Source organism: Populus alba, chromosome 2 (assembly GCF_005239225.2).
Source record: "Populus alba chromosome 2, ASM523922v2, whole genome shotgun sequence".
NCBI lineage: Eukaryota > Viridiplantae > Streptophyta > Magnoliopsida > Malpighiales > Salicaceae > Populus > Populus alba.
Window position 1 is genome coordinate 10,400,863 of NC_133285.1, and position 24,344 is coordinate 10,425,206.

Here is a 24,344-nt window from a genome sequence, read left to right on the forward strand (position 1 = left end):
TTAAAATTGCACGCCACATCTGACCTTAATTTTCAGGTTGTGTTGGTAATTATCTGCTAGCGTAAGAGGGTTTTCTAAATATAGCTTGTACAAACAGTTGTCTTCTACTTGGTAAGCGAATCAGGGATTATTCAGGAAATAGGCTGCAACATTGAGAAGTGAGACCTATGAGACTGCAAGTTGAGAATGTAGCTTTGGATTCGCTTCCTACAGCAGGAGTTAATGAAGGAATGGAGGTTTTCAAGTGGGAGATATGATATGCTTCTTCTGCTATTTAAAAATGAAGCAGAAGCATTGCTCTTGGAATATTGAGACACATCAGCCCCACCCTTGTTCTCCATATATTCATCTACCTGAAAGTTACAAGAACTGCCCGGGCATTAGTGTATTTGTACAAGGAGCAGGACAATTGAATGCTTACAGCAAAGATGTGGTCACTTACGGCACCACTTGTCCCAACAGCGAGTGCTTCTTGGAATATTCAGTTCCATGGCATCAGGCATCTCAAAGCAGCAGCTGCAACATATGTTGACATATGAGGATATTGCAAAAGCAGTAACACAGAAAAAATAGAGGCAAGCATTTACAGCACATTGATACAAAGGCCATACCAATCCATGTCTCGGAGATTATGTGATAACTTCTCTGTACGATCAAATGCGAGAATGAAACTTTTTTCTGCCCACTTGCAGGCAGAAGAAGGCTCGATACAAATGCCATTTTACCACTTGCTGGCGGGGATTCAAATGTATGCCTCCATGAACAAATGTAGATTTCATTGGCTGAACTGCTTTCAGGCAATTCGCTCCCTTCAGTAAAGAAGGCTACCCAGTGGTTGCAAATTTCAAGAACTTTCTTCCATATAGCCAAAACAACAAGCTCAACTGAAAATGATTCCAGAAACATTCACTGAATCATACTGCAAGCAATAGCAATTACAACTTTACATCAGAAAACAGAAACAGAAAGGAACCATTTCTACAAGAATCAAAAGTGAAAGATCAGTTTTAAAAGCAACTGGGCCATGTGCAAATATGTTTAGCAGTACTATATTATGTATCCTTTCTACTCTTCCAGATACCTAATTATAGCACATGAAACTTTTCAAACACTGCATATAATATTATCCTATAGCTCAAAGAATTCAAAATTGATATTAAAAATAAGGTTCTCATAAGACATAAGAAGAAGGTTGGTGATACTGTGAGTAGGTTTCCACTGGACAAGTTGCTCATGAAGAAACCTAAAAGAAAAAAAGAAACTCTGTTCATATACTTTTGCAGTGGTACCATATGCCCCAATGGGCATCTGGATTTATAAACCATCTTGTCTTAGAAAGCAAAGGGCACTGCTAAACAGAGAATAGCATGACTAATAATGAGAGTAATGATTCCGAATTATACACTTTGAGTATTACATGTCCTGTGCAAAATCGAAGGATTAATCAACAAATGTGAGACAAGAGCTCAGCATAACATACTGAAGAACTCACCTTTTCTTGGGCTAGTTTTACAATTGCCTGTGCATACTGATTTAGGAAGTGAAGCCTTAATTGAGGGATGTGGTATGGGTAGTCCTTGCACTTCCCTTAATATATTTGGCACACATGATGCAGTTAATGGCTCTGATCCATGGACCTGAGGATCGTTTGCACTACTAACAGAACTACTTTACTAAACTCCTCTGTTTTGTATAGCAAAAAACCATATCCTGGTTATTTTTCTGTGGTAGCTTGTACAGAAGATTTGCTGGTGGAGCTATCTTGCAGAGATGTTTTCAACGGTAATAAGAGAAATTTTCCATTTGAAGCAAAATGAGGATTAACAAATAACATAATCCTTTCTCCAGGGACCCCATTAAATCAGCAACTGAATAGAAAAGAGGAAATCCTAGTTACTTGCCGAAAAAGAAAAAAAACCACTAGCAGAATTGTAACATCTAAGAAAGCAAAAACGAAATAGAATGGAATAAAAGCAGACCTCGAAGCTGATCCAGTGAAGATTGGCTGCCAATAAGCAGATCTCCCCATCCTATTCATTGCACAATACTTGGCACAATCCCATGAACTCTGTCATTTTCTGGATGTGTTACTATCATGAACCTTTGCCAGCACTGTTATGTTGTCCTGCTCAGATGTGCTTGAGTTAACATTAGCATTTCTATTAGCTGAGTGCAAGCAATGCTCCATTTCGAGACCTTTTGTATTAGAAGCAGACGCATCAAAACTGGCTCAACTACTGATTTCATTTGTGGAAGTAGAGGAGATTTAGCATCCAGCAATAGCCTTACACCGCAATTTTTCCCAATGTGGCGGGTAAAATATATGTAAGTAGCTTTGATATGCCTAAACTGCTAACACGTCAAAGCAGAAAGTCTCAACAGACAGGAAATGCACCAATAAGAAAGCATAAAAAAAAAATGAAGGTCCGGACTTCAGAACATTACCTTGGCTCCTCAAGGTAACTTGTGATTGAAGAACTCCTTGAATGTTAATCGCTCAACTGCAAATAAAAAGTCAGAACATCTAGATGAAAATTTCATAGGCTTACCACCCAACCAAGTGACTCAGTAAATGACCCTTGTACTTTCTAGCTTGGCTTATAATACTTTGGGGTGTTTGGAACAATGGTAAAGGTGTGTTTTTTCTCAAAGTGCTTTTTTGATTGCGAAATGTTATTAAAATAAAATTTTTTTATTTTTTAAAATTCAATGATAACATCAACCAACATCAAAACAATCCAAAATCGCAAAAAAAAAAAAAAATAATTTTGAAAGCAAAAAAAAAAAAAAAAATAAAAAAAAAAACACAAAAAACTCTGGTTAATGTGGGGCAAAACACCACCTTCCACCGGTAGTCCACCACCCACCCACATGCAAAGACATACCAAGCATGTGCATCATATACAAGAACAAAAATTTCACCCATAGTAATCAGTACCAGGGGTTTCGGCATAAAAGGCTTCTGCAAAGATCCACACAATCTGGATGGAGCTCCTCCAACGCACCTTGTGGAAACCTCAGCTCTGTAGATGTCAAAATATTCTGGAAAAGCTGTTTACAGCAACTAGCAGTAAGAATTTAGCCTTGAGCTGTATAATGTATGGCAAATCTTTTAGGTTTCTCGTATGTTTAGTTTGAGTATAGTTCTTTAAAAAAACCTGATATTGGCTGTTGCCATCAATATGGAGGCTTCCCAGTTAACCAAGCTGGAACAAAAAACTGCCCCAACACTCCATAAGTCAGCCTGCATATATGATAAATTATGTTAAAGATGATTATACTTATTTTCATTACTGTCAATTTATTATGTAAATTTCAATGTTACATCACCTTCGCAATCATACTTTTTATTCTGAATAATCTCTGGAGCCATGTATAATGGCGAGCCACATAGTGTTATCAGCCAAGTTTGATGATGTCAAGGACCTGGCAAATATTTAGAAATTCAGGGAGATAGCCGAGTGTTAGAGAGAATCTCAAATGAGCATTACAAAGCAGCTTAGTATTTTAGGTTTTTGGCATTCAGATCAATAAGAAATATTTGTCAGTTTAATCTGCTTAACGAAGCTGCTACTTGCGTTGCACAATTTTCTCAGTGAACTAGACTTTTCTACATGGTAATTATTACATAGAGTTAACAAATTTTATTTACAAAGCTCACTCAAAATAGTTTTTCACAGAGGTATAATAACAGAAACCAGCAATGTTACTTCCATGACGAGCCCTTAAACCAAGAGCCGATCATAAATCTGATCATTCAATAGTATCTTGGTTTTTGCAGTGATTTAAGAAGTTTCATATAGAATTGGATCGCATTATTCAAATTATTCAAGAGCATATAAAGGCGAGCCCTTTTTATCAAATTGTCTCTGAAAGATAAACATGAAATTGGGATGCCACTTATGAAAATATATGGGCCTGGATAAACTGTGATAAACTTTGTAGGCAAGCCAAAATAAATGGGAATAGAACATTTTCAAATTGGTGGAGTATGCTAAAAACAACAGACATTTATATTCTTACAAAAATCTGAAATTGAATATCACTTTCCGGGAAAAAAAAACGTCACTAACATCAAAGCATGCTTACCTTGCAAAGCCAAAAATCACCTATCTTCAATTGTGGAGTTAAGTCATTTGATAACAAAAGTAGGTTCTGCAAGTATGACAACTTCCCAGTTTAGAATGACAGTAGAGTGAGAGAAGTTAAACTAGCGTTTAATAACCAATGAAAGCAAAACTAGAACAGAACATAAGATTACTGTATGAGTAGACAAAAAAACAATATGTGCAGATGCAAAGGCCCCTGACAAATAGTATCCAAATGTGATGATATAGCCAGACACAACAACTACAACAATAAGATAATCTCACTAAATGTTGAACTTTGAGGATAGTCAGTGTACCTGTGGTTTTAAGTCTCTATGATAAGATGTTTTTCTTGAAGCGCTTGCAACCCTGCAGCTGCAAAAAAAAAAAAAAAAAAAAAAATGTTTGTTTATTTCCCTCATGAACCGCGGTGAAAGGAAGGGATGGATATAGTACCGACAATCGATTTTGAGAAAAACCTCACGACTTCCCAATTAAGAATATCGATTTATTATAACCTTGCGTTAAATGTCCTCTTTTCCCATTTAATATGAATTAATCATCCTTAAAACAAATAGCAACGCTTTTAAATTTAAACAGACACTCAATTGCTCACTATTATAATATAACAGTAATTAAACAGACAGCAAAAGAAATATTTGCAGGAACCCAATTGCAGAAACACTAAAAGCATGAAACCCATTATAGTTTAAGCACCCAAAACAGCATCTTTCTAAGTTTAACCATTCAAAAAACTATCTGCAAAGTTCATATTTCATGAGAACAGAACCACCAATATATCTATAAAAGGAAGATTAATAATTGATTATGTGGAATACCCAATCGCCTCATAAAGTGCCTTGCTACAGCCTCGGTTACTTTCCCATGGCGTTGAATATTACCCAGCAAGATCACCTCCATCACAGTATTCCAATACAAGAAATATCTTATCTTCAGTCTAAAAAATATCATTACAGAAAAATCAAATTTACAGCAGGACCATAATAAAAAAATAACAAGCGCGCGCGCACACAAGGGGAAGGAGAGTAGAGTTTACCTCAATGGACTCAAAAAGGCGAATAATGTTGGGTGATTTATTAGTACTGAGAATAGAAATTTTCTTTAAGCAAATTATCACTAACTTTTGGACTAAGTTAATTTTTTGTCAATTTCTTTAACCGCAACTTCTAAACATGAAGACCGGTGTTTTAGCCCTCCAAACAACAGCAAAAGATCCCGCCCGATTCTCGGGCCAAGAATATAATCACCAATCAAACGGGTCTGGTTAAGATCCATCGAAGGAAGAAAAAAAGAAGGAAAACTAAAAAAGACTGGGTCTCGGTCTAGGTCTAGATGGGTTGATATTGGTATGATTAAAGAGCGACAAGAAAATATTTGATCATGCAGTTGCTTTTGCAGCTGTTGTCGTAGCGTCATGTTGTTGGTCTTTTACGTGTTTGGCTAAATAGTCCCTAATAGATAAAAAAGAAGGAGAGAAGATAGCGGGGGGTAATGCGTGTTCCACAAGTTAATTTTTCTCAAGAAATTAATTGTTTTAAAAAAAAAATTAATATAATTAAATAACAAAAACAAAATAAAGAATCATAATTCAGAAACTTCACATCTTGTACACTTTTTCAAGGATTTGTTTAGCTATTTTTTTTTTCAACTTTTTTGTGCCTCTTTTGGTTTTAGTCGGTTTTGGTTAAGGCTTTATAAATTTATGGAATCTTATGTATTCGAAAAGTAAATAGTAATATTCTATTGGTTACTTGCTATATTTACTTTAAAGAAAAAAAAATTGATATAAATAGAAAAGAAAATTATAGGTATAATATTTCTCGTCATTTTTAGTAGGTCACGAGTTTCATTTTATAACTCTTCTTTATGTTTGTTTTTTTTTTCATGGCAGCTAAAAAAAAAAAACTAATAGAAAGCCACTAATTATTATATGAGACCATAAAATTTTTCAAAGTAATAAGTATTACTCTTATATTTACCTGAATTAATTATATTATAGATTAATTTAGCTCATACTAATTTATTAGCATGCATTATTCTGCAGGTCAAGTGAACATTATTTTGAACATGAAAAAAATAAAAAAAAAAAGTTCAAGTCACAAGAGACTATTTAACATTGTTATTAAACCTAAATTAATAGTCAACTCTAACTTTTACATAGACCATGTTTAAAATTACTTGCATGAGAGTTGTCATGACATGATACCGTCAACTTGGGAACCTAAAAGAAAACTAGGATGACCAATAAAAAAGCATGATTTACCTTTTAAAAAAAATTCAATATGATATTTTTTTTTTAAATTATGACAATGACATATTAGATCAATCCAAGTTTCACGGCTAACACTCTAAACTCATGACTCAGATCATGAACTCCATGAGGTCTAACAAAATTTTTTTAAAAAAATTATTTTTTTACTTAATTATATTATAACAAAAAATACACATGGGAAAAATAAGCCCCAATAAAATACTAGAATATTTGTTTGAGACTATGATAACTCCATTAAAAAGCAAATCAAAACAAATAATGAAGATCAATTTAAAATCAACCAAATACTGAATGATAAAATTAAAAAAAAATAAAGTAAAAAGGATTTGATCAAAAGAAAGAAGTAGGAAGATGGAATTTAAAAGAAAAGAAAAAAGCCTCGACCTAGCGGTTCAAACTTAAAACCTCTTGATTTAACTCTTTGTCTAGCCTAGGTTTAAAATTAATTCACATGAAAATTGTCTTGATGTAACCTAATCAATTTAACAAGTTAAAGACACATTGGATGATTGGTAAAAACATGATTTGACTTTAAAAAAACTTAAAGATGACTCTTTTTTTTTTTTTAATATTGAAAGGTGACATATAAAATCAAACCCAGGCTTCTTGGCTTCATATGTCAAACTTTACAATCCAGATCACAGACTCCACTTGGTTTCACAAGTTTTTTATTTTTTTACTTAATGATATGGTAACAAAAATAGACGCTCGTACAATTGAGCATCAACCAAAAGTAACGATGTTTGTTTGAGATGACAAGACCTCCTAGAGAGTAAACAAATACAAATTATAAAGATCAATTCAAAACCAATCAAAAGTTGAAAAATGAAATTGAAAACAAAAGGCAAAAAGGATTCAATTAAAAGAAAAAAGAAATTGGAAGATTGAATTTTTAAAAAAAAATGAAAGAAAAAAAGAGCCCAACACAATGGGTAAACCTTGAAACCTCTCCATTCGATTTCATGCCTAGCTTGGGTCTAAGATTAACTCTCATGAAAGTTGTCTAGACGTGACCCAATTGACTTGGCGAGTTTAAAAACAATACGGATAACCTCGTAAAAAGCATGGTTTGGCTTTAAAAAAAATTTTCAAGATGACATCTTTCTTTTTTAATATCGAGATGACAAATATATTAGATCGACCTAAACTTTGCAGCTTAAACCCATCAAACTCGTGATCTAGATTTGTAGACTTCACTTAGTTTAAACATCTTTGTTTTTTTTAAAACTATTTTTTACTTAATAATATGAAATAAAAAAAATTAAGCGCTCATAAAATTAAGCACAAACAAAATATCAGGAATATTTATTTAGACTGTGATACTTTATGGAAAGTACACCAAAAACAAATTATAAAGACCAATTAAAATGTTTATAAGATGAAATTGGAAAGGAAAAAAAGGAAAAAAAGGATTTAATTGAAAAAAAAAAAATGGAAGATGGAATTTATTAAAAAAAAAGGAAATAAAAAAGGGGCCCAGCCCATCAAGTCAACTTTGAAACCTCTTGAATCAACTCCTTGTCTATCCTGAGTTTAAAATTAACCCATATGAAAGTTGCCTTAACGTAACTTATTTTATTTGGCAAGGTTAAAGACAAAGTGAAAAACATGTTTGGCTTTAAAAAGATTTTAAAATGACATCTTTATTTTTAATAATGAGACAATGAAATATTAGATCAACCTAGATTTCAAAGCTTAACCCCACCAAACCCGTGATAGACTCCATCTTTGTTTTTTTTTTATTTTTTAACTATTGTTTACTTAATATATGATAACAAAAAATTGATGCTTGTAAAATTGAGCATCAACAAAAATATCGGGATATTTGTTTGAAACTGTGATACATCATATAAACTAAACCAAAACAAATTATGAATACCAATTCAAAATCAATTATATATTAAAATATGAAATTGGAAAAAAAAAAGTAAAAAAAGGATTCAATTGAAAAAGATAGAATTAAAAGATAGAATTAAAAAAAAAAAAAAAAGAGAGCTCAACCTACCAGATTAATCTTAAAACCTCTCGACCAGACTTTTTGTCTATCCTAGATTTAAAATTAACCCACGTAAGAGCTGCCTCAATGTGACCCAATTAACTTGATGAGTTAAAAAATAACACAGAAAAATGGTGAAAACCGTGTTTGACTTTTAAAAAAAGTTTCAAGATGATATCTTTCCTTTTAATATTGAGACGATGACATATTAGATCAACTTAGACTTCTCAGTTTAACTCGTCAAACTCATGATCTAGATTATAGACTCCTCTCAAATTAATAACTTTGTTTTTTTTTTTAATTATTTTTTACTTAAAGATATGATAAAAAAAAAATAGACGCTTGTAAAATTGAGCACTAACAAAATATCATGAATTTTGTTTAAAACTACGATACCTCATAGAAACTAAATAAAAAATAATTATGAAGACCAATTCAAAATTAGACAATTGTTGAAAGATAAAATTTGAAAAAAAAAAAACTAAAAATGATTCAATAAAAAGAAAAAAAAAATGGAAGATGATTTAAAAAAAAAAAAAACAAAACAAAAGGAGGGCCTAACTTAGTGGGTCAACCTTTGAAACCTCTTGACTTAACTCTTTATCTATCTTGAGTTCAAAATTATCCACATGAAAAGTTGCCTCAACATAACCCTTTTGACGTGGAGAGTTCAAAGACAACATGAAAACAAGTAAAAAAACATGTTTGGCTTTTAAAAAAATTCAAGATGAAATCTTTCATTTTAATATTAAAATTGAAGACATATTAAATCGACTTAGACTTCACAGTTTAACCTGTCAAGCCTGTGACCCAAATCATAGACTCCACTCAGTTTCATAAATTTTTTTAACTATTTTTTACTTAATAATATGATAAAAAAAATAGATGCTTGCAAAATTGAATACTAACAAAATGTCAAGAAGGTTGTTTGAGACAATGATATTTCATAAAAAATAAATCATAACGACTAATTCAAAATCAACTAAATATTCAAAGATAAAATTGGAAAAAGGATTCAATTGAAAGAAAATAATTAGAAGATAGAATTTAAAAAAGAAAAAGAAAATAAAAAGGGCTCAACCCAAGAGGTCAGCCTTGAAACCTATTGACCTAACACCTTTACTAGCATGGGTTTTAAATCAACCCAAGTCGAAGTTGTCTCGATGTGATTGGCACGATCAAAAGATTGATATATTCTCCCAAGTGCAGGAGTGTCGAAATAATAAATAACCCGGTAAGACTGAGGTCGAACCACAAGGAGGTGAACTATATAAATTAAAAATAATATATATATATCCTTTGTCATAACCCAATTTTTGACCATTTTATTATTATTATTTTATTTATTGAAAAGGATAAAAAAAATTGATGAAAAAAAAATAATAATAATAATGATAAGAAAACAAGTAAAATGAAATAAATGAAGAATGAATTAAATTTTGGGTTAAGGGCAATATGATTGGAAGTTTTGGGGTTTAATTAAACTTTGGAATTAATCTAATTAAGCTTGGAATTAATTTATTTAATCCAATTAATGGTTTAATTGGAGAATTGATAAATTTTTAGACTTAATTAAGCTTGAAATTAATTTAATTCACCCAATCAAGGATTTAATTGGAGAATTAATAAGTTTTGAGACTTAATTAAGCTTGGAATTAATTTAATTAATCCAATTAAGGGTTTAATTGGAGAATTGATAAGTTTTGAGGCTTAATTGGACTTGGATTTAATTAAATTAATTAAAGCAGGGACTTAATTGAAGAATTACTAAAGTTTGGGGTTAATCGGGGGGCAGAATTACATCAGGTTAAAGTCCAAGGATTGTTTTGTAAAAAGCGCTGAAATGCAGGGGTCCAATTAAAGTATATCCAAGGGCTTGATTACAAAAATTTCAAAAACTTCAAGGACCAAATCATAAATAGCAGTTGAATGGGAAAACGTTGCCGTTTCTTGGACAAAACTGTTCACTGTCTTCTTCCTCCGTTTCATCGGTTTCCAGCCAACGTTTAAGCTTCATCATTGAAGGCGCTTAAAAGGTCGGTTACAAGGCGTTGAGGAGGCCGGCCGTTACCACTGATTTTGGCCTTATAAAAGGAGAGGGAATCACAGCCAACAGGAGGGGGGGAAATGGACTGAAAAGGGGACGAAAAAAACCGAAAAGAAACAGAGCAAAAAAAACCAGTGAAGAACAACCCAAAACCGAAAGAGAGGGAGAAGCTAAAACCCAGACTCGAAAAAAAAAACCAGGGAAACGGGGAGGAAGAAACAGAACCAGGGGGATCACAGAAACGAAAAAAAAACATAAACGAAGCAGACACCAAGGGGGGCTGAAACAAGAAAAAAACAGTGGGCAGAGCAGGAACCGAAACACCAAAACTGGGGAGAGAATCGGCAGATCACAGAGCCGAACACAGACTGAAACCAAACCCAAATTCGAAAGGATAAGCCAGCACCGTCCTCTTTTCTTCATCACAAGGACCGAGAAAGCAGGGAAAAAGAAAAAGAAAAAAGAACAGCAGACGAACAGAAGAGGAAGTAGAGGAGAGAGTGCCCGTTCGACCATCAACGCCACGTCTTCATCGCCATCGACTTTGTCTCCAACAGTTACAGGTCAGTTGCATCATTTCCCCTGCTTACAATTTTAATTCCCCCAACACTGTGCATTTGAAATTTAATTAACACTGACTGTAGCCAGCGTGCGTGAACAATTCACGCACGCTGGCGCCAGGCTGGGCTGGGCTGGGCTGGGTCTAGCCCAGCCCATGTGGGCTGAGCTGGGCCCAGCCCAAAAAAAATAAAAAATAGAAAAAATAAAAAGCAGAAAAATAAAAAAATAAAAAATGTGTATGCATGAATAAAAATAATGTAAATTTATTGGTTTATTCACTGACGCCAGAGTCAGGAATAAAAATACCAGTTTAAATTTATATTATTTTTATTCGTTGTATTTTTATTTTATTTAGCTAAAAAATAAAAAATATGTGCATGCGTAAAAAATAAATTTATTTTTTATTTATTTATTCACTGGCATTAGAGTAGGAAATAAAAAAAATATATTGATCTATTTTTTGTCGTAGCTACGAATTTTTACCAACGCCAGAGTTGGAATTATTCGAGCTCGAATATTCACTGGCGCCAGAGTCAGGAATATTTAAACAAATCATCACAGCATAAACTAATAAACATTTAGCAATTTAAGACAAAACCAGCAATGCAGTTTGCCTTAGGCAGAATGTTTAAGGGGTGATAATATCTTCCCTTTTACGTAACCAATCCCGAACCATAGAATCTCTGTTGACCAGTTAGGGTTCCTAGTGACCATAATACTAGGTGGCGACTCCTCAAACGAGACATTTTTCCTAAAAGAACCGGATGCCAAAAATATGTTCTTTTTCCATAATAATTCAAGACAATTATTTTTTAGGGCCGCCGCGATGTCGGGTGCGACATCCTTTGTGTGTGATTTTCAGTTGATTAATGAAAAAAATTTATACTATACTTATTTCTAATACTATTAGTGGATTCTCTAACATTGACAATTGTTTTATCATTATTTAATCCTTACATCAATATCCCATAAAATTCCATAAACTCTTTGTTTTATTTTATATATATATATATATATATTATATATATATATATATATATATATATATATATATAAAATGATAAAACAATTGTCAATGTTAGAGAATCCACTAATAGTATTAGAAATAAGTATAGTATAAATTTTTTTTCATTAATCAACTGAAAATCACATAAAATAAAGAGGTTCCAATCGGATTATTTATCCTTAATAGTTCATTATAAATTTTTAACATAATCATATTAATTATCTTATTTAAGTAACACCATACTTTTAAATATTATCAGGAATTTATGATGTTAACTTATGTTAACAACAAATCAAGTTCGTTTCAAAGCACATATATAGGTTATACCATACGGTTGGCTAAGAAAGGACCAAACATTTGTTGTACCAAGTGTTATACAACACAAATTTAGATTAACCATTTAACAAGCACGGTATTAAGAATTAATAACATAAAAAAGATAAGACATGTTAATAACAAACTTTCTTGGATATAAACATTGAAATCCATGTTGAATTTAAATTATACATATTCTAACACTATTAGTAAAATATTTTCACCTTAACATAATAAACTTAGCTAAACATAATGAAGAAGATAAATATAAATAAACAACATAAGAACATAAGTATAGTAAAGGAAATGAAAAGCATAAACAAGAGATTAAGGAAAATATAACATGAAATAAAACTTAAACATTACAAAAAAAAAATAAAAAAATAAAGAGCATGATTTTGATCTGAACAACCAAGATGCCTAAATATATGGCAAATGCCTCCTTTTATAGGTCAAAATTTAGAACTATTGATTTGATAAATAATTGTTGAGTGGGTGACCACATCTTGACTTGGTGACAATCCTTCTCTTCTTGTCTGAACAAAACGTCATTGATAACGTCAGAATTTGAACCAACTTTACTCATGGAAGTTCTAGAAAATTGTCTCAACTTTCCAAAAAAAAAAAAATTAAGGTCATTTGGATTTCTAGAACTCAAGATATGGGCTGAACACTGAACAATGTCTGGGTTGCAGGATAGATTTGAACTTCTCCGTTGTTGCTACAATTTGGACTTGAAAACGGCCTTTTTTAAATCTTGGACTCCTCATGAAAGTTTTAGGCATATGTCTTAGCTTTCCATACATATAAAAAAAGACCTAAATCCGAGATCTACAGCTCCATATATGACCCAATTACCAAACAGTGTTCCAGTTTGGATTGAACCAACATCTCTTTTCTAAGTTTGGCCCTTTCTTTGTTCTTTCAATTTCAGTACTTAAACTCATCAATCAATTCTTTCATTTATATGATAGGCCTGCATTTAAGATGATCATTTACCATAAATTAAGGTATCTTATAGTATCAGACTTGTTATTATAAAATATGCTTTAGTTGAGGAGTTATTGATACTTCAAGTGCAAAATAATGATATAAAACCTTGAAAAAAAATGCACTTTTAAGTATTAATCAGTGACACAGTCGACTTGGTGGATTTAAAAACAACTTGAAAAACAAGTAAAAAAAAAAAGGTTTGGCTTTAAAAAAATCCAAGGTGACATCTTTCCTTTTAATATTAAAACAATGACATATTAGATCAACTTAGATTTTATAGCTTAACCTATCAAATACGTGATCCAAATCATAAACTCCATTTAGTTTACGATCTTTGTTTTTCTTAACTATTTTCTATTTAATGATATGATAAAAAAAAAAAGCACTAAAAAATAGATGTTTGTTTGAAACTATAATACTTCATTAAAAAAAAATAAAAAAGCAAACAAAAATAAATTTGAAGACCAATTCAAAATCAACTAAATGTTTGAAAAACAAAATTAAAAAAAAAAAAGCCCAAAAGAATTCATTTGAAAGAAAAAAAAATAGAAGATGATTTTTTAAAAAAAAAAAAAAAAGGAAAGGAAAGAAAAAATATGGGCCCAACCTAGTTGATTCATCTTGGAACATCTCGGGTTGACTCCTTGCCTAGATTGGTTTTTAAAATTAATTTAGTGAGAGTTGTCTTGGAGTGACCTAATCGATTTAGTGGATTCAAAGACAACCCGAACAAACAATTAAAAAAACATGGTTTGACTTTAAAAAAAAAAATGAAGATGACATCTTTCTTTTTTAATATTAAGACAATTATATATTAGATCGACCTTAATTTTGCAGCTTAACTCACCAAACTCATGATTCAGATTATAGCCTCCATTTAGTATTCTAATACCCCTTTCTTTAATGTTGTAAGTTTTTTTAGTTCATTTTTTTTAAAAAAAAAAATATTAGTTCATTTTTTTAATTTTTTAGTATTTTTATAATGTTTAAAGAGATTATTATTATTTTTTATTTTTTTTATTTTATATTTGATATAAATAAGATTTATTTGCATGAAGTATTTATAAAAATTATACAAGCAGATTTGGTTTGCACTCTCAATTCAAATTCCATTATAAAACGACATCATTTTTTATAAATAAATAAATAGTTAATGAATTGCAATCGGGTTTTTAACAGGATCACTCGAGTTTTTTTTTTTTTTTCATTAAACCCGACAAGAATTGACCTACCAGGCTAAACCGGATTTTAAAAACTATGATACTTGATGTTCTCTTAGCCAAAATAATTGGGCTGAACTAATTTGGGAATGAAAATAAATTACATTTAATAATGATGTATAAGATAATACTATATATACTGTTTGATTTATAATGAATAAAACATAAAAAAAATCTATTATTTTAATATGTATTATTGTTAAACTTTAATTTTTGTTTCATTTAGTGATATATATCGGACTTCCTACAAATCCATGCTTTACATACTGCAATGAAACTGATCCATAACAAAAATGAGTCAAATTGGTAAATGCATAAAGCTCCTGAAAAAAATATACTCAAATAAAAACATAAATTAATTGAACAGAGCATGGTATTTAAATGGCTTTTCCAATTCTTGGGTCAACTTATATGGAAAAATAATTGCTTATTTGGGGTGGAACATTTCACCCATTCCAAATCCTTATAAAATATGTTTAGGAGTATAGTTGTAGTTGTTTTTTTAAAGTACTTTTTATTTGAAAATATATCAAAATAATATTTTTTTTATTTTTAAAAATTTTATATTTAACATCAGCACATCAAAAAAATCTAAAAACACTAAAAAATATATTAATTTGAAGCAAAAAAAATAAAACAATTTCAATTATTTTTAAAAATACTTTTTAAAATATAAAAATAAACAGAAATCTCTTTTCTATATTTTGATGGTGTTCATATTCTTTGACCTGCTTATCATTCCAACAAGTTTGTGTGACCTTCATCATCATATAGTTTACTTTATTTTATATTTTATTTTTATTGTTTAAAAAAATTACATAAAGTATTCTGAGTTAAAAAAAAAAAAAAATTTCTCAAATCAAACGAAATAACCAAAATAATCTTATGTATATTATATTAAAGAATGTTTAAAATTTTAACTCATAGATATTGGAGCTTAAATCCCTAAAAATTCATTATTATTATTTTTTGTTCAAGCTTCGATATTCAAAATCCCAAATGGGTTTTGGCCAGTGGAAAAACAATCACTAATGTTTTCTTGAAAACCCTAAAAAATCCTCAAATGAAAAAATAGCTAATTTTTAAATATTTTCCTAGGACATGTTTAATTTATGTTTTGAAACTTATATTAACTCCTTTTTCAACCATGGTTTAACCTAATTAGTAATTTTTATTATTACAAACATTAAACAAAAACCCTAAATGTTGTCTTACGAGTTACTGTTAAAACATCCATAATTGTTCCTATAATAATAATAATTTTGAATCACCGCTCATCATTGAAGTGCTTCATATGTCATGAGATATTGATGTAAATGAATTCATGTTGTTAATGGATTGAAAGCAAAGAAATCAAGAAATCATAGAGTTTTTATAGTGGAAATGGATTGAAAACAAAGAAACCAAGAAGTAGGAAACATTTTTGCTCTGCAAAATCACACAGAAGAATAGGTGTTGATCAGGGCATAGATTAAACCAAAATTAATTTCTTTATTATTATCCAGGATACAATGATAGAGTACTGAGGGAGTTGTCGTAGCTTGGATTTGCTGACATGAAGGTATTTATGTGATGAAACTTGTTGAGTGGCTGTGGCAAGGACATTTCTAGATCAAAACCATGCATGTCTTAAGAACTCTGGTGGTTCCCAAAACACAATTCTGGGGATAAAACTATGAACACCAAGTAGGGATGCTATGATTTTTCATGGAATTAAATACAGAGCAAATACATTGCCTCACACACCAACATTCATGTATGATTTTAATCATGCTGGCAACTATTAACGTTAGAAAACATACATCTTATACCTCCCTGAGCAATTTAGCAATTATAAGCTCCACAATCTTCAACCCATCATCAATTCCTCTAGATATTAGAATTATCCTATCGGATATTCCCGGGGGAAAAAAAAACTCATAATTTTTCGACAATTCAATTCTCGCTCTAGACCGTGACTGAAAATTAGCAATTATCCACCCTTTCGAAAATAAATGCGGTGGAGTAGATCTCTTCTACCAGAGAATAAAGAACATCCACAACATGACCCATGTCTGACCTTTGATATGGTTCTCGTACACAGCAGTGACCTGCCAACTCTACAACGGAATTGAAAGCGATGTTGCTGCTGCTGCTGAAAGCGATGTTGGTGGTGGTGGTGGTGGTGGAGGTATTGTCGATGGATGGAGAATGGAAGAGGAGAAGAACGACTACATATGAAAAAAGGGTGAGAATATATAGATGGTATAATTATAATAAGATGAAAAGTAAGAGGTATTTTTGTCAAAACAATTATAAGATGAAAAAACTTAAGCTGCGTTTGTTTTCTAAAAAATAGTTTTTAAAAAATCACTTTCCAAACTTTCTTGTGCTTGTTTGTCATTAAAAAAGTTAGTTAACGAAAAATACTTTCCGATTAAAAGAAAATTTGGCTTGATTTCTAAGAAAGTATTTTTTTTTTATTTTGGGTAGAAAACACTTTCTAGAAGTTATTAAAAAATTTTAAAAATATCATATTATTTGCTGATTATATCAAATTTGGTCCTCAAAATTTTAATTGCTATATATATTTTTTGTTTTGAATATTTTTTTTTCAATTTCATCCCTTAGTATTTAATTTTTATATTAACTTTGGTCCTCATTTTTATAATTATTATTTGCTTTTCCCTTATCATTTTTTAATTGAAATTTTTTTATCTATCAAATTTGATCCTCATTTTTTTTAATTGTTACTTATTATATTTGAAATAATTTATGAAATGTTAATTATTATTATTTTAATTTCTTCATCTCTTAATTTTTTTTTTTAGATTTTGATCTCTATTATTTTGATTATTATTTATTTTATTTGAGATAATTTCTGAAATTATTTTTTTTTCAATTTCATTCTCGTTCAACTTTTTAATTTATAAGATTTGTCCCTTATTATTTTAATAAACTTAAAAAAAAAAAATATTAATAAGTTATTTTACAGCTCATTTTCCATGACATAACCAAACACTGGAAAGTATTTTCCAAACTTATTTTCCATTACACTTCTAAACATCGAAAAATAATTCACTTTTCCAAAATTTACTTTAAAAAAAAAACTACTTTCCTGCAAACAAACGGGGTCTTAATGAAACGTGTTTTCCAGCCTAGTCAAAAGAATGGGGAAATTTGGAAAACAACTTTTTCATGTTTTCCAACTTATAGGTTTGTCCTTGGAAACAGAGAGAAACTCTTTTTCTTTTTCTTTAATTGTAAAAAAAAAATATCATTTAAACATAAATTTATTTTTTTCATATTTTCTTTTTCTGTTTTCTTTTTTCTTTTTTCTTTTTCTTTTTGTAAAAACACATCATTTAAATACAAATTTCTTTTTTGTTCTTGATAGAATAGAGTAATGCTTAGTTAATAAACAATAGGGTTCTCAAATTTTAAGGTTAAAGTTTTAAATTGTAGAGAAATTAATAATTAAAAACTCTTATTATGTTTCTAAAAAAAATCTTTTAATTCAATAATTTGCTAAAAACAAATAGCACACAAACAATTTATATAAAGGTAAAAACCAACATAACCAAAAGAACTTAAAACTTTATAGAATAATAAGAATCCAAAATCAACTATAAAAATAATTAAAACATAAAAAACAACAATTTCATGGTCTAATTTGAAGGGCTTCTTGATTTTGAATGATTACAACAAGATGATGTATTATAGAACTCGTCATGTAGAATCTTCTTACTAAATTTTAGTTTAATTCAATAATCAAATCTAAAATTAAGGTTATTTTATTATAATATATACTTAATATGTTTGAGCTTTTTTCATGAAATTTACTTTCTATCTATTTTATAAACATATTCGTTCCATATTAAAATGCAACTAAATATCATAATAAGTAAGATGGCTTAGGTAACACTAGATAACTAGCCATGCTAGGTCACAGTGAATTTTATTTAAATATAAAACAAATATCTAAGTGGTGAGGAACTTTTTGTAATTGTCATTAAATCTAGTCTAATGGATCAAATTTGAATATCCTGACTCGACTATTTGCCTAGATTGTATTTTAAATTAAATCATGTGGGAGTTTTCTTTGCGTGACCCAGTTGACTTCACGGGTTAAGAAACAAAAAAAGACAAAGGAAAAAAAACAAATGACAAAAAAAGAGTCCAAGCGTGCAGGTTCAAAAACAACTTGGACAATCGGTAAAATCATTGTTTGACTTTAAAAATATCCCATAATGAAATTTTTTTAAAACACCGAGAAGGAGATAGACTTTGGTCAACCCAAGATAACTCATCAAGCCCATGACCCAGGTTATGAACTTCATTGGGTTCAATAATATTTTTTATTTTATTATATGATGACAAAATATGAAGATCAATTTAAAATCAATCAAATATTGAATAATAATTTTTTTTTAAAAAAAAACTCAACAAAAAACTCAATTTGAATGATGAAATCAGGAAATAAAAAGCACATAAAAAAAAAGATCAGGTCTAGTGCACGGGCTTAGGTGGCTTAGCATGTGTGTGTGTGTGTGTGTGTAAACCCATATGCTTGAGCCTAAGAAAGGCATGTGCACCGAGGCCATACTTTTTTTTTTTTTTTAAAGATATGGACTAAAAAAACATTCCCCTTTTATTTTATTTTATTTTATTTTTAAAAAAAAATAACAGGGCGCATCATTTGTTGCCTTACATACTCAAATTCCAACCATTACTAAATTGGTTAGAAAAACAAAGGGAGGCTTTTTTGGTTGAAAAACAATTTTCATATAAAAAAAAACCATCCAAACCACCTATAACCTCTAAAATCACGTAAAAATGAAAATGAATAGAATAAAAATCTTTAAATTGAGATTGATCTTCTTCTTTCATAGATGTTTTGTAACAACCTCAATATTTGTATTCAAAAAACAAAGAGCAAGGACATAATAATTCAATTAAAATAAGGGATTTTTTTTCTGTAATCAATAAAAAATTTGGCAGAGTTTTCCTCTATATTTTTAGGTACCAAGTTATTGACTCTTCTTTCACAATCCCCAATTAACAAATATTGTACTTGTCCTATCATCTAGGACATCCTCCTCTCATTACATCACAACTTCTCAATAATCAAATTCACACATGTCTAAACAATTCAATATCCCACATTTACATGGATGAAATCTAAAGAATTATTTTAAAAATGGTAACTGAAATACATTACACAATTCAAATATTTATAAATAAGGACCATTAACGAAATTATAATCGAAATAAATTCATAATTAAAGAAGAAATTCATAATTAAGATTATACTACACAAAAACGCTTTCCATAAATTGTAAACGCATTATATTATATAAGAAAATGATAAATTTATTCATTACAACATGATATCTAACAAAATATAAGGAAAACTAATCTACTGTTCAGTCCGGTTGGGGGATGTACCTGAAAATATATTTAATACAATAATTCAATTAGACAAATTAAAAAAAAAAAAAAGACATTCATAAAATTCTTTCTACTTTTCTTTCTTTCTTCCTTTCTTTTTTGTAAATTTAGTCAAAAGATCATTAAATTAACTTGCTCATCTAGTATTATATATCAATTAAATTTCATAATAATCTATTATTTTTTTTTACATCAATAAAATATAATTATTCCTATCACCCAATTAACACAGCATTACATTCACTAATAGATGACTAATTTTTCTAACAATCCATTCAATAAGCACTATTGTCATCAGTCCAAAAATTAATTTAACATTTCACTCATTCATCAGGGTACAAATCCTATTAACTATGGAATTAATTCTTCATCTCGCAAATTTTCCATGGCACTAATTCCATTAAATCAGGAATTAGTTCAACAATTTACCCATTCACCAAGGTACTAATCTCATTAACTAGGGATTCAATTTCTTACCACGCCCATTCACCAGGGCACTAATCCCATTCATTCAGGAATTAATTCATCATATCGCATATCTTATTTTCTCAAGTAAACAACATAATAATTTCTAATATATTAACCATAATCACTCAAATAAAAAAAATACATATTGTCTAATGTTTAATTCGAATATCGTGTAATTACCTGACGACTGAACTCGAGCCGAAGTTCTCTGCTGTGGTGTCGGCCTGGAAACCTCTCCTGAATTGACATGTATATCACATCATTATTCTACTTTCCATATCGAAACACTCAATAAATAAAATCCTTCCAATTATCCTTTCATTTGCCAAAATAAAAATTTAGAAGAGAAACATGAAAAAATCTCTTCTTCCTTTTGTAAATTTCCTTTCCTATTCTTTCAATTTTCACATTTTAACACACAACATTCATCATTCAAGACAATATATATATATATATATATATGTATATATATATATATATATATATGTATTTGTTTAATTTATTTTACCAAAATTTAAAATTAAAGGAAAACATAAAAATTTCATGATCCATTCACTCTTTAACATTAATATCATCTCTTTCCTATACAATCTCATAATCTTATTCAAATTCTTAAATTTTATTCTTCTTCTTATTATTTTTCCAAAAAAATCCCTTCTTTAAGAACACCTATAATTTTGCTTCAATTACCATAATTTTCTATTTTCTCTACTTACTTCAACAATCTTAACACAATTTCACAATCAATTGTAATTTTCTCCAAAATTTATCATGAACCCTAATTTCCTCATTTCACAAAGTTAAATCAATTTAAAGTATTTATTCTTCAAGAATCTTATTTAAAAGTGTGAGGGTACCTTACCAAGCAATAGCCAAAGCTTTAACACTTTTGTATTGAGAAAGTTTCCTTAGAATTGTTTTTTTTTCCTCTCCTGACCGAATGCTTCTTCTTTCTCTTTGAAAAGCAAGTTTTGTTCTTCTTTTTTTCTCCTTATAGCACACACGCGTGCCCACACACACACACACACACACACACATATATATAATTAAGTTTTTTAAAAAATATCATCCATATCCCTAAATGTTTTCTTCTTCGTGCACACTTTAGCACACATTATTTCTTTAACTTTTTTTTAAAATGCCTTCTATATCCCTCAACAGTAAGTTTTAATATTTTGGGTAAAATTTTCTGAATCATGATACCTGTCTATGTCAAATCTTGCCCGGGTTATATCGAATTTCACTAAGTTACTTGTTCGTACTTTTAGTTTTTATGAAATTCACTTCTAAAAAAACATTATTCACATTTTTTGTGTTTATTTTATTTATTTATATAATATATATTAACACTTGAACAAAACATTTTAATTTAGATTCTCGAATATATCATCATTCTTATAATTTAATTTATCACTTTTCCTCATTTTTTGTAATCCTGACTTTTATTAATATCAATAATATTATCCGGGGTTTTACATGTTTAGAGGAAAAACCATTGTCATTAAACTCTTCTCGTCGATTCGAACCCATTGACACTAAGAATAATAAGTTTGCTCACCAAAAAATGGCCTAACCAATGATTTTTTTTCTCTCTCTCTTTTCATTGTTTTTAGATGACTCCCTTTCCTCTCTCAAAGCCAGAGACTAAAAATGAACAAAATAAACTTTTAGAACCACATGAAAATTATCGATAATGTGGGATTATATATACTTTTTCTTTGTGTTTAACATTTCAACTTTGTTTCTTTCAATTTGGTTTTTTTACCATAATTTTAAGCCTAATTCTATAAATGAGACCCATAAAAGGGTTTGGCTAAAAAAAACCACTTCACTTAGTTGGGGTTATACCTCAAATAATTTAGTATATACTAGCTCTTTGACCCACGTTATGTTGGGTCAAATATTTTTTTCTAACCATAAAAAAATATAAATATGTTAGGAAACCTAAAATCAAATGCATGTTGGATGATACACTTTTAAAACATTGAGATTGTGATATACTAAATGACATGTTTTAAAAAAATAAGAAAATAAAAATATTAGATTGACTCAGATCAACTTGTGACTCGAGTAATGAGATCGTGATAACCTTATAAAACACAAATCAACACAAATTAATCAAATATTGAAGGACAAAAATGAAAAAAAAATCAATTGAAAAAAAAAGATTAAAAAAAACCAAACTTGTGACTCGAGTTATGAAAACGGGATCCCCTGTTAAAAAAAACAATACAAAGGCCAGTTTATAACCAACTCATTGTCAAAATATGATATTGAAAAAAAATCAATATTTATTTTAAAAAAAACTTGAACCAATCCAAGTTAACTCGTCAAATTCTCAACTTAAATCATGAGACCAGAATAGCTTCATAGAAAAAAAATATGTTATTTAAAAAAACAAAGTTAAGTGAAAAAATATTTATGTTGTCATAATCTAAAAAAAAAAAAAAGCAATGATGCATTATTCCTTACAAAAATAAATTCTTTGATATTTATTTAGATGAAGTTTAAAAACAAAAAAATGAGCCCTTCCAAGAGAAGCCTAAGAGTCTTGACCTAATGGAAATAAGGGAAGGCGCGCCATGGCTAAAAAAATAGGCCAACACACTTGTCTATTTGTTTTTGTTTTTTTGCTTACCTAGCCAATGTGTTTTTATATAAACAACACAAATGATTGTTGTTTGCCTTTCCACACTTTTTGACAACCCTTGTATCATTGAAAAATCTTATCATAATCTTAAAAAAAAAAAAAAAATTATTGATACATTATTTTTTACATAAATAAACTCTTTTGATTTTTATTTAGATGAAGTTAAGAAGGAAAAAAATTAAAGTAAAGCCCTTTCAAGAAGTGCCAGGAGTTTGGTCCTAATAGATTATTTCCTTTCAATCTTTTTTTTACCTAAAAATATTCTAAAGACCCGCATAAACCTCTTTTAGTGCCTTAAAAACAACTAAAATATTTATCTAAAAAAAAGTAATTAACTCAAAATTCAAAACTTTTCCAAGATCAAATATACTAATCAAAACATTTCAAGGGTGAAAGAACACTCAAGATATACTTCTCATGTTGAATAGAACCTATAGACACTAAGATTAACTTTTTTTAATGGCTTAAAATTAGTGCTAACAAGAACTTTCTTTTCTTATTACCAGAATTCAGCTAACTTTTTTCTCTCATCTCTATAATTAAGATTTGAAAATAAGAGAAATAAAGTTGTGTATCAAAATAGAATTTCAAAAATATTTAGGAACTAAAAAGGTATAATTAGGAAAGTAAAAGGGAGAATGCAAACTTTGAAATTGCTACCCATTTTACGTATATTGTTTTTTCATTTTGGTCCTCTGTATTTTAATGTTGTTCTTCCATAACATTTTAACTTAAACTGGCCTTAAACTTTGTCTTGAAAATGACAAAATTGAAAGGAAAAAAAAACATAAAAGGGGTGAAAAAAAAAAAAAAAAATAGTACTTGGTGCATAGTGAATCCACAGTGCATATGTGTCTATAATGAAGGTGCTATAGGAAAAACACCATATGTCTTAGTGTTTTCTAAAACTAGGTTATTGCACATGTTATGTTATGGGTTTGTACCAAAAAAAAATCTTAAATGTAAAGAACAATTTCAAAGTCAACTCGGAACTCTATGGTATTAAACTTGGCTTAGTGGGTCAAACCTGAAAACTTTTGACACGACTTTTTATTTAGCTCGAGTTTCAAATTAAATTGTGTGAGTTATCCCGATATGACATAGTAGACTTGTCATGTATAAAAGCAACCTAGAAGACTTGTGAAAACATGGTTTAACTTTAAAAAAAAAATCAAGTGACATCTTTTTTTTTTTAAGTATTGAGACGTCGACATATTGGATTAACTCGGTTTTTTGTGACTTAACTTGCCAAATCCATGACCTGGGTCATGGACTCC

The 24,344-nt window shown here is 29.6% G+C and overlaps 1 long non-coding RNA gene and 1 pseudogene across 1 annotated transcript; both read right to left on the reverse strand.

Moving 5' to 3' along the window:
* Positions 1-131: 131 nt before the first annotated feature.
* On the reverse strand, positions 132-5,461 carry LOC118063520 (serine/threonine-protein kinase ATG1a-like; annotated as a pseudogene).
* A 7,172-nt stretch (positions 5,462-12,633) lies between these two features.
* On the reverse strand, positions 12,634-16,685 carry LOC140955237 (uncharacterized). Its single transcript, XR_012169053.1, has 2 exons — positions 16,579-16,685; positions 12,634-12,842 (listed from the first exon to the last, which is right to left on the reverse strand). It is a non-coding gene; the product is annotated as an uncharacterized lncRNA (long non-coding RNA).
* Positions 16,686-24,344: the final 7,659 nt, after the last annotated feature.